This window comes from Xenopus tropicalis, chromosome 8, assembly GCF_000004195.4.
Source record: "Xenopus tropicalis strain Nigerian chromosome 8, UCB_Xtro_10.0, whole genome shotgun sequence".
In the NCBI taxonomy this organism is placed as follows: Eukaryota; Metazoa; Chordata; class Amphibia; order Anura; family Pipidae; genus Xenopus; species Xenopus tropicalis.
In genome coordinates, this window is record NC_030684.2 from 88,180,598 (window position 1) to 88,193,645 (window position 13,048).

The following is a 13,048-nucleotide window of genomic DNA, read 5'->3' on the forward strand; positions in this document are numbered from 1 at the left end:
AGACTAGACAGCTTCTAGCAAATTAGCAAGTATTAACCCAAGTGTCTACAATCTGTCTGCAAATGTATGGTAACCAATAAAACAACTGCTTTCTGCAAAAGTAGAACCATCCTTGCTTAGGGTTGCCACCTGGCCGGTATTTGAGCCATTGATTAGCTAACTACCTGACATAGGGGTCCCCACGAAATGTATGTGTGCAGGGGTTGTTCCCCACATTGAATTGATCTGTTGTGCTGCCTTGAATATTTTGAAGTTAACAAGGATCGAGGAGTGCCCATCCCCGACTAAGCCTGGGCTGTGAAAAGAAGGGTGTGCTTGGCTGATCAGTATTGTGTACACTGTCCAAATAATGACATATCACAATAATAATGTCAATAATAATGGTAATAATGTCTAGCTGTTGAAATACCAAACTGAAGAGCTGCTGATTAAAAAGCTAAATAACTCAAAAACCCCTTTAAGGCCTACCCCTAAAAGGCTTAAACACAGGTAGATTACAGGTAGATTTAAAGGCAAAAACTAAAACTTATGTTTTGGGTTTATATACCCACTCAGTGCTACCAGCTGTGGTTACAAATGTGACCCCTGTAGATCTTTTCTGCTGATTCACAGCCCATGCTCTGGACTGCTGCCTGTTACATGAAGCTTAGGGAGTAACTTGTAATATGCAATATATATAAAATATAAAATTCACAATTATAATTTAATTATAAATGAATTTAGATTCGCATAACATAGCATCAGAAAAAACAGTAAATTCTTCTTTAGAATAAATTAGTAATCAGCCCTTAGAATAAGCTTCAATAAGAGATGTAGCCTCAACATTTGCTAATGTTTTCATGATTACCAACAGTCCCTAAAGTCAATAGCAGTCCAGAATACACTGAGCATGTGCAGTGTCACTGGCACTCAAAGATTTCCAAGTTGCCTTCAAACAGCTTTGAAGGCATTAAGTCCTTTTAATGTAATAAATAATTTCCCTTTATGTTATGTTTTGGCTACAGTTTTCCTTTAAGAACTTTTAAACTGAGAAATCCTGAAAAATTTCCAGCCATTTGCTTTTTTACCACATTTTGAAAAATGAAAGCAAACATTATTCTGTTCTGAGGTGTTAATTCCTGATGCAAGGGGAGTATTAACAACCTGGAGAACTTTTTTCCCGTGCTGGAAACTTCCAGCCCATTACATTCAGTCAACTGCATTCTTCTTAGAAGTCCAATGTATTCTAATTCTAAGTTATGTGCAAATAAATGTTATGCTTATCTGTATATTACAAATGTTTCTAAAATACATGAATTCAAATAAAAAGCAGGATCACACCTGCTAACTACTGGAGTAAGCCTGAACTGAACATTTGTAGTAAACACATAATACACTGATTGATTGTCAGTGTGCATTCTTATCACCATGTTTGAATGAAAGTCACTCGCATAGGACTTTTCCACAAAGATTGTCCTCAATGTGGTGTATAATATTTTTAATTAAAATGTGATAGGAAAGCTGTGCCATGTTAATTAAGTTCTGTAAAATGCTAAAGCCCACAAGCTTAGACCAGTTAGGGTTAGTGATGATGCATAGGCATATCATGTGACCTCTGTTACATCGCTAAGACCACAGCAACCGGAGATGGACATGGCATGGGCAAGAAGCTAGGCTTGAAGTATCAATCAAGCTCTTCATGCTGGTCAAGTAAGAGGGACAACTCATTGAAAGTGTGCTGAAATAAAGACCAATCATGTCAGGGCTACTTATATTTTGTCATTCCTTGTCCTTTAAAGGAACAGTAACACCAAAAAATAAAAGAGCTTTAAAGTAATAAAAATATAATGCACTGTTGCCCTGCACTAGTAAAATTGGTGGGTTTGCTACAGTAACCCTACTATAATTTATATAATAAGCTGCTGTGTAGCCATGGGGGCAGCCATTCAAGCTGGAAAAAAGGCACAGGTTACATAGCAGATAACAGATAAGTTCTGTAGAATACAATAGTGTTTTATCTGTTATCTGCTATGTGCCTGTGCCTTTTCTCCTTTGAATGGCTGCCTCCATGGCTACACAGCAGCTTATTTATATAAATTATAGTAGACTTTCTGAAGTAAACACACAACTTTTACCAGTGCAGGGCAGCAGCACATTATATTTTAGTTACTTTTATACACTTTCATTTTTTGGTGTTACTGTTCCTTTAATGGACTATTGCTGCACAAATATGGCCTCCCCCTCATAGAGGAACATGGGGGATCAGATAGGTAATGTAAAAGCACCAAGCAAATACTTTAAAGGCAAAATTATAAATAGCATTCAAAGAATGTTTTGATAGATGTAAAAAAGGTTTAATTTCTGGTGTCAGCATCTCTAATATTATACAATATGTTTAAAAAATGAGAGTGCTTTAGCTCTGTATTCATGCTTTATTCCCAAATGTAAGATTATTATTATCTGTGGCTGGAACAGGTTTCTCTTTTCACATTGGAAAGTGCTTACAATAGGATATTGTTTTCTCCTGTGCGTGTATTCCTATCTGCAGTAATAATACAGGTGCCTTGTTAGTGAAGCTCACCAAGGAAACCAGAGCTGTGGGTCTGGCTCTCCATATCGCTGTAATCATATGTACCCATATATTTGTCAATGGCCACGAGCGCAGTGGTTTTGTAATTCAAAAACTGAACTACTGGGGTCAGCAATCTGTATTCAAGCTGAAAAGATATTGTTCTACTAATTCTTGAATACATTGCATTCTTGAATACACTGCTTGCTAAAAGCTTACAAGTGTCAGTAAGCATTCATAGAAATAATCTGTGAAGTAAATACCCAGTCTATAGAGCCTTGTATTATTATTATTTAGCAGGCCTTTAGTTTAATGTTTTCTGCAAATACATTGATGCATAACATTAGCTATTTCAGAAGGCTAAAAGAAATCAATCCATGCATGAGTATTATAAAAATGTCAATTGAAGATGGGACAAGTAATCAAAGATAATATGAAAACTATTATCACAAAATGTGCTTTATAATTAACCAATAACTTTAATGTATCCACATATTTCAGCCACAAAGGATGACTGTTTTTTGGAGAAAATATGACAGATAAATAAGTAAATGTAAATACACCCCCCCATTGAAGCACAAAACTGATCTTTACATTTTTAACATTTGAATAAATGTTAGAGCTTAGTTGTTAAGGGGTTGCAGTATAAAAAGCTGCACCCCTTAAAGTTGCTGGGCAAGTTACCAAATATTTCTCCTGATAAATTATAGTGTCATTTGCAGCTATAATTACTGTAATTACAACCTGTAGTGCTGCGTTAAAGCAAGCAGTAATTACAGTTCTCTTTTGGCTCCCTGGTACGTTGGCTCTAGTGTTGTACCTTTTATACAAACAACAAGGATATAGGGGTTGGTATTCTGCAGGGCCTGAACCTGGGAAAAAGAGGATGGAAAGTTACAGATACTATTTTTGTCTAAATTCAAGGGAGGGAATAATAGTGCCATATGCCTTTATGCATGCCACTAAATCTATGGTCTTGAAAACCATTGCCCTGGTTTCTCATTTCCTTGCTCTTCCTCCCTGGATTGAATTGGCATTCATGCAAAATAATCAACAAGCAGAGCAGAGGAGCTTAAAGGAACAGTAACACCAAAAAATGTGTATAAAAGTGTATAAAAGTAACTAAAATATAATGTGCTGCTGCCCTGCACTGGTAAAAGTTGTGTGTTTACTTCAGAAAGTCTACTATAATTTATATAAATAAGTTGCTATGTAGCCATGGAGGCAGCCATTCAAAGGAGAAAAGGCACAGGCACATAGCAGATAACAGATAAAACACTATTGTATTCTACAGAACTTATCTGTTATCTGCTATGTAACCTGTGCCTTTTTTCCAGCTTGAATGGCTGCCCCCGTGGCTACACAGCAGCTTATTATATAAATTATAGTAGTGTTACTGTAGCAAACACACCAGTTTTACCAGTGCAGGGCAACAGTGCATTATATCTTTATTACTTGAAAGCTCTTTCATTTTTTGGTGTTACTGTTCCTTTAAGAGAAGGTGTGTAGTCAGTTGGGCAACCAGATTGGCAAAACAGTCCTGTTGGTTAGCACAGCTACACACTATTTGAGCATCTCATTATTAGATCAGCTGCACTTCTCTTTTCACCCTTCCTGTGTCTGCTTATCTGCATGTGCCTCTAATTCTTCCAGACTAGTTAATGGTATAGTGAGACCATGAGGGTGGTAGATTTCAAAGCTGCCATACAGCTGCATACTGTTTTTTGTAGGAGAGTTACTAACTATATGGTTGCAGGCTTACTAACAAATGCATGGGGGTACTATAACTTCCTCTGGCTCTAGGGCAGGGGTCCCCAACCTTTCTTACTTGTGAGCCACAGTCAAATGTAAAAAGACTTGGAGAGCAACTCAAGCACCATAAAAGTTCATGGAGGTGCCAAATAAGGGCTGTGATTGGCTATTAGGCAGCCTCTATGCACACCATCAGCTTACAGGAGGCTTTATTTGGTAGTAAATCTTGTTTTTATTCAACCAAAACTTGCCACCAAGTCAGGAATTCAAAAAATAACTCCCTGGTTTGGGGGCACTGAGAGCAACATCCAAGGGGTTGGTGAGTCACTGGTTGGGGATCACTGCTCTAGGGCTAAGGGCTTTGCCTGCAGTCACTTGGCTAACATAAGGAACTCTTTGAAAAAATAAATTAGCTTTAAGGCAAGAAAAGTATCAGACACAGATGTTTTAGTTACAGAATAAATAAAATCTCTCTATAAAATATATTGGAAATATCCCGAAGTGTAACCTCGCCTTTCAACTATGTAACTATACTAGTTAAGGTAAGCAAAAGAACTCAGAATGCAACTGTCCTTTTGCAGGCCACATTGACCATACTGTTCCAAAAAGATTGTACAGCTAGGAGAAAAGAAGCTGAAACGATGGGCTTAAAAATATAACAGCCAGCTAAAGCGGTGGTGTACCTTCAAGTGGTCAGGCCACCCCACAAATAATATCTGGAGGGGTCTCCCCTTTCACCCCTGCAGTGGTGCTGTTTTTAGTAAAAAAAAAAAGTGAGCTTACAGCAAAGTTTATAGTTTTCAAGAGCTGAGGAGAGAGAACTATTATATAGGATGACCCCAAATCCAATCGCAAGGTATGGGGTCTGCTCTATGGTAGTTACTCCACTGAGCTAAAATGATGAGGTAATAAGTGATAAGGTGTCAGGCCAATGATTTACACTTAACATATCTCCTCAACCCCTAAGGCTAATTGTCCCACAGAGTGATTTAGTTGCCCATTCTCTGCTACGGTGGGTGATTAATCGCTCCAAAATGCCTTTCCACCAGCATTTTCGTGCAAAGTTCCCTTCTACAGGCAACTTCGCATGACTTTTGAAAACCAAAGTGATGCGTAGGCCTTTCCACCAGCAATTTCCTTTGTTGCCGGTAGAAAGGCATTTCAGATCGATTAGTCACCCGTGGTAGCAGAGATCTATCACGGGCGACTAAATTGCGCTGTGGGACATTAGCCTAAATGTGGCCATACATGGTAACTTTAGAATCTTTGTGGGCCCAAGGTGGGCAATATCATGCTGATGGGATTGTTTGACCCTAGGGCATACGAGAAGTCAGCTCATCGATGGGGTCCTTGATCCAACAGGAAAGTCAACCCTGGCCGTTTGACATACGGCCAGATATCAGTCAGGAAGGCCTGTTGGAGGGCCTCATACATGGGCAGATAAGCTGCTGAATCAGTCTGAAGGATGTGAATAAAGTGGCTTAAATCTGCCCCTGTACAGCCACCTTAAGATATATGTCAGCCAGATAGCAAGTAATTCCAAAACCACAATGAAAAAGGCAGCCATACCTAGCTTTTAAACCAGATATATATATATATATATATATATATATATATATATACACACACATACACACATACATACATACATATACATACATACATACATACATAAGCTATAGTAGCAGTGCACCTAAAATATAAAGAAACTTAGTTTGTCCTTATTGGCATGTCCCTTGACATTCCGGGAGATTGTATAATTTTTCCTTTATACCAAAGAAAGTTGGTTACAAAGCAATTTGATCCTGATTATCAGAAACGTTTATGCAATAATAATTTTAGGCTGAAAATATTATAGTCCCCACTTACAATATGTTTATCTTGTTCTGCCCCAGCACACATTTATAGACACAAAACAATACCATAACTGTTTGTAGCCTGTTTTATTCTATTGTCTCTTGCATGCCACATAAGTTGTGACTAAACTAGAAAGTTGCTGCTGAAGGCAACAAATCTACATGGGATAGAAGCAGAGATAATATGGCCCATAGGTAGATAGGCAGGGTGTTAGGTTCCAGTCCATTTATTATGGATATTAGATCAAAATAAAACTTTGGCAGAGTCCAGTGTAATAGTAACTTATTGTTTAGTCTGCCAGTGCTTCTGATTGTGATGATGCCTGAACACTGACAGTCTTAAGATTGCATTTTGTCTGTTAACCTAAAGGAAAAAAAGAATAAAATCATTTATTATATAAGCCTCTATTAAGCTGCTACCTGAAACTGCTGCTAAACATAGATGTTCCAAATTAGGAAACACATGGGAGATGAGTAATTGGTTGTAACTGCTCTGCAGTAAGAAGCATTGCTACAGTAATCTTTATGTAAAAAATGTAATCAATAAAATAATTGCCCAATACCTTGCAGAGATTTTAACTCTTTTGGTGCAACTATCATCCCTTATATGCAGAGCACTGATTTAATTGTTTTGCTGTTAAAGTGATACTATCTTGATTTTTATGGTGTACTTTTCATTTCTAAATTACACTGTTTACATAGCAAATAATTCACTCAATCATTTAAAATGTTATTCTTGAACCAACATATGTATTTTTTTAGTTGTAATATTGGTGTGTAGGTGCCATCTCAGTGCATTGTGCCTAAGTCTGAGCTTTTAGAATTAAAACATTAAAACTGCTTTCAGGTACCCTATTGTTTCTTCTACTCCCATGTAACTGGTCCAAAGCCAGACTTGGATTTCTTACTATTGAGTGCTGTTCTGAGATCTACTGGGAACTGCTATCTTGCTACCTTCCCATTATTCTAATGATCAGCTGCTGGGGGAAAAAGGGAAGTGATTACATCTTTCCACTTGCAGCTCAGCAGTAAAGTGTTAATGAAGTTTATCAAAGCACAGGTCACATGGCTGTAGCACCCTGGGAAATGAAGAATATGGCAAGCCCCATGTGAAATTTCAAAATTAAATACAAAAAAATCTGTGTTTTTGAAAAACAGATTTCAATGCAGGATTCTGCTGGAGGAGCTCGATTATCTGATGCATTTTGAAAAAAACATCATAACAATATTTCTTTAAGGTATTCTACAAATAGCAATTCATTATTTTTTCCATGGTTAGATGCACACTTCTCCAGCCCAGTGCATGCAAAGCAATACAAGTTAAGAATCATAGACAGTATGCTTGTTATTCAGGTAAATATTTGTGGGGGATTTGCCATTTGGGCAAATGTAAAAATGTTGGATTTGGTATATGCCTAGTTGAAATAGATCCATACAGTATGTATACTATAGTATAGCTGAGCTGGAGACCAGGAGGACCTGGAGTGCCAAAAGGAAGGCACAGACAAATTGCATAATTAAGGCGTCCTTTCTTAACATAGCATAGTTTACAGTTGTTTGTGTAAAGTATCCCATTTAAATGTTATGATTTGTGTGATTAATTGCATGTAATTTTAAACTCTGTAAACAAAGCCTACAAGTTTGTCATGACCTTTAATTAAATACCAAAGTCACAAGATATTTGTGACAGCAGGAAATGAAATGGGGTAAAGCCAAATCCTGGTTAAACTGGTGCCATCTGAGATTAAAATCCTGTAATATCACAGCAACCAAGATCACAAAAACAGTTTCACTGAGGTACAGCGAAACTGGGATCTCAAACAGCTTTTTTAGGTTCTGATAATAAGCAGCATTTTCATAGCGATAGCACCCATAGTTGCTTATCGGAAATGCTATGCTTACAGCTGAAATGTTGATGTAACCTCTTGGCCCATTGTACAAATAGTCTGCAGAGATACATATGGCTTATGCTGGTTGCACAATTGTATTCATTGGCCAGACTGAAGAACAATAATAATGTCACACCAAAAGTCTTTGGAACACATAAGTAGACTGTGGTAATAAATATATATTGAGCTCTACAGGGCCTGTACTTGCACAGCCTTGCATGCCTATCCACCTCTTACCAGCCTATGTATAGTAAAAGTCAGAGATCCTGTACCAAAATAATAAGGAGTCAGCACCAAATGAGTCAGAAGCCAGCAGAATATGGATCTTGAGGTATGGATTGCTATGATGGTGCATCCATAAACACCATTCAATCTGCCCTTATAATGCTGATCCATTCTGCATCGTGGTGTGCTAGATGAATAGTGGTATACAAACATGATTTCCCTGCTCATAAACTTCTCAGAAACAGTTTAAAGAATTTTGTGAAGTTCCCTGTGAAATCACACTGTAGAAAAGATGCTTCTTTTGCTTTGAGTGAGCTACATGATTAATCTTTTCAGCACTTTATAAATATGCAGCAAAGTGTAACTATAACCACACTCCTTTCCAGAAAAGGTGATCTACATCCCACACATTCACAGCTTAGATAGAGGAAGGTGCTGCATTAACTAAGTAAAAATATAAAACAATTACGTCAAAAGAAAAAAGGAAAGTCACCCTGAAACTTTTTTGATCTTGCATTTTATTGAGGAACCACCCCCAATATTTAATGCTTTTTGCAAACTTTGCCCATGGTCAAAAATCAAATCAGCAGCCACTACCCCATCTCCCCAAAAATGCATACATGTTAGAAACTATAAATTAGTAACAAAAAGCATAATTTCAATTAATTTCACAATAAAATTCTTAGCAAAACCATATAATTAATCAGCAAAATTTCTTTAAAAAGTAAAGTGACCACACCAGTATAAATTTCATTTCACACATGGGTGAATACATGCTGGTGTATTAAATTACATTTACTGATGGTGTATTGAATAGCTTGGCTCCAGCTCCTAGTTCACTATACAATTAGTGGGCCTCTCGTATATGTATTATTGTAAGAACCTCATAAATGTCAAACTCCCTAAAATCCATGTCTGTTCATTTTAATAGCCATGCAGAGATATATAGATATAGATGATATAGATATAGACAGGGGCGCTTCTGCCATTAGGCGAGTTGAGAAACTCGCCTCAGGCGGCAGAAGCGCCCCAGTTACCAGGGGCGGCAAAAAGCCGCTCCTGGTAACTTTAAGAGCCGAATTTCCATTTTTTAAACCGGAAATTCGGCTCTTCTAGTGCAGAGAGCGCAATTGCGCTCTCTGCACTAGCGATCTCACCGCCTCCGGACCCGCTCCTGCGCTCAGAAGGTAAGCGCTGGGGAGTGGGGGGGGGGGAGCGGCATCCAGGAGCCGCCTCAGGCGGCGATATGTCCAGAATCGCACCTGGATATAGATGATATAGATATAGATGATATAGATATATAGATGATATAGATATAGATGATATAGATATAGAATCTCTATATCTCCAAAAAAGACAAGCAACACCGAGTTATATTCCAAAAACAATCAATTGTGTATTAAGGCTGTTCATGCGTTTTTAATACACAATTGATTGTTTTTGGAATATAACTCATCTGCCACTTAGCTGCCCAGATTGCCAGTTTGTCAAGATCCTGCTGTTCTTCCTGTTATGGAAGAAGAATAGGTTTCTAGCTCAGGTAAAAAGTTTAAAGGAACAGTAACACCAAAGAATAAACATGTACCAAAGTAATTAAAATATAATGTACTGTGGCCCTGCACTGGTAAAAGTTGTGTCTTTACTTTCATAAATACAGCTATAGTTTATATAAATACTCTGCTGTTAAGCAGTGGAGACAGCTATTCCAGCTGGAAAAAAGAAAAGGCACCGGCTACAGAGCTCAGGTTGGTTGTTTACCAGCACTGGTAAGGTGGTTGTGCTGAATAAATACAACTGACCATGAGGGACTTAATGGGAAGCTTGATCTTTCTCAATTACATATGTGGGAATCAGAAGTCCCCTCAGATAAAACGTCTGCCCTTAGAAGAATGCTCTAAAGAACCGACAGTGGTAACACAGTCAGGGCCGTCACACGTGTCCCCCTCCTCCTATGCCCCGTCCCCCAATAGCCCCTCCAATCAGTACTAAGGACACACAGATATTGGTAGCCAGGGGTTACATTTTGCATTGGTGCCAGGGCAGTGACCCCCTAAAACATTGGTGGTCCTCCCCCAGTGTCCCCATACTATGGGACGCTCCCCACTGCAGCATCCTCCACCTCCCTCCAGCGTCCTCCCCCACATACTTCAGCTCCCCCCACATACTTCAGCTCCCCCAGCGTACTCCACTACCCCACCGCTCAACTGCTTACTCCGGCTGTTTCCTCCGCCTGCGTCCCTCGTGTCACCGCTGCAGCTACTCTTTTATTAGGTTGCGACCCGTGCGCACGGGGCGCAACCAATAAAATGACCGGCTGACCACCAATGAACCAAGGGCCTGTAACTCTTTATAGGGTAGGACACAGAATACCTGTAAAATCTGTACACTTTCATTCAGCTTCAACGGGAACGGCCTGATAAATACTAGAAGCATGGGCATCCACAGAAGGGGGCAAGAGGGGGCACTTGCCCCCCCCCTGGAAAAGTAGCAAAAAAAACAAACAAACAAAAAAAAACCTTACTCCGTTTCTGTACTGTCCCCTTAAGCCTGTTTTGCTGTGCTTCGATTGGATCTTTCTTCTTGTGGATTCTCCAATCAGAGCACAGCTTCCTTGACAGACAGTAAAATTGACCAATCAGAGCACAGATGCACACAGGGATCGGGAGATTTTGCAAACTGGAAACAGAAATGAAGACTGAAAAGAAGAATCTGCAGCTGTAACTTTACCTAAGAACCAACTCTCAACTTTTGCTGCAGTTTTTATCCCACAGGAACTATACACAGGTACTATACCCAGGTACTATACCCAGGTACTATACACAGGCACTATACACAGGCACTATACACAGGCACTATACCCAGGTACTATACACAGGTACTATACCCAGGCACTATACCCAGGTACTATACACAGGCACTATACCCAGGCACTATACCCAGGCACTATACACAGGCACTATACACAGGCACTATACCCAGGTACTATACCCAGGCACTATACCCAGGTACTATACACAGGTACTATACCCAGGCACTATACCCAGGTACTATACACAGGCACTATACCCAGGCACTATACCCAGGTACTATACACAGGCACTATACACAGGTACTATACAGTTCTAAAGAATCACTAGCTGACATTAAATTGTTTTTTGCCTGACCTGACATCTATAATAATTTGTAATCTATCCCCTACCCTAACACATGGAGGGTAAGTTAACTCTTTCCCTCTGAAAAAGCTCATTGTGTGTTTATATATTTGTTGTTGTTTTTTGCACTTACTATTTTTTTTTTTTTTTTTTTGTCATTGTTTTGTTCATTTATAGTAAGTTACAGTGGGGCCAATGTTGTGTATCAGTGCCAGTGTTATAGTGCCAGGGCCTGAATATCTGCCATCAGTACCCACTGTGTTTCACTGTATATAATGTGCTGGGTTTGTAAATACGGACTGCGTCTCACTGTATATAATGGGGAGTCAGTACCCACTGCCTTTCTTGCTATAAAACTAACATAAACACATCTAAAGGGGTGGTTCACTTTTAAGTTAACCTTTAGTATGTTATAAAATGGCCTATTCCTAGCAACTTTGCAATTGGTCTTCCTAATTAATTTTTTTGAATAATTTGCCTTTCTCTTCTGCCTCTATACAGATTTCAAATGGGGGCCAAAAATATTGCTCTGTGAGGCTACAATTTTATTATTATTATAATTTTGTATTACTTATTTTTCCAAGTAGGCCCCTTAACTATTCATATTCCCATCTCTTGTTTAAACCACTACCTGGTTGCTAGGGTAAATAAGACCCTAGCAACCAGATAGCTGCTGAAATACCAAATGGAGAGCTGCTGAACAAAAAGCTAAATAACTGAAAAACCATTAAAAATAAAAGTGAATTCGAATGCGAACTAGCCCTTTAAGCTAACTGATCACAAACACAAATGTTTGCAGATCCCCTAACAGAAGTGCACTTATAAATACTTTTACATACTAAACATTTTAGGGTAAAAAAAAAAAGCACCCCCACCCGCACTTTTGTACAGTACCCCTGGGAGTCAGTGGGAACGGCAAGAGGTAGTTGGGAGGTTAACTTTTTACGCCAGCAGCGAATCCACTAAGTGTCACATTAGCTGTAGGTCAGTCTGTGTATGGGCCATCTTTAGCCTCCCCTAGTATCATCCTGCAAAAAAAAAATATATATATATTTATATATATATTTGTCTGTTGCAGGATGATGCTAGCTTACTTGCCCCCGCCCCGTTGGAAAATTTTCTGCGGACGCCCATGACTAGAAGTTCCTCTAGCAGTAAATGACTTTGCCCAGGGCCCTTTAGCATTATAGGGCACCCTTTGGGGAAAAGTAAACTACATTACAAGAGACATATCATTTTGTGTAAATATTTTCATTATTTCCATCAGGGTTGTAGGAAATCTGGCTGTCCTACTACTTAAAACAGATGTCTGATTGGAGGATTCTAGCTGGTTAAACGACTTTGGGCCATTGGTTTCCAAGACTATTTACACAGGGAGAGAAGCAGCTGTTGATTTGCGACTTTTCTTGTTTTTATCGCCACGTTCATACAATATAAAGAAGTTGCCAGGGTTTGTGAGCGTACTCATGTGACCTTGTTACCCTCGCCAAGTAAAATAACGAGTGAGTGGTGACAGGGAAAGGCCAAAGGGGCACGAAGTGTAGTGGAACCATTTGGGTTTCCCGTCCCTTCAGGTGGGAGGGGGAAAGGCGCTCACTATACTGACGTCACAGCGAGGAAGTTTGC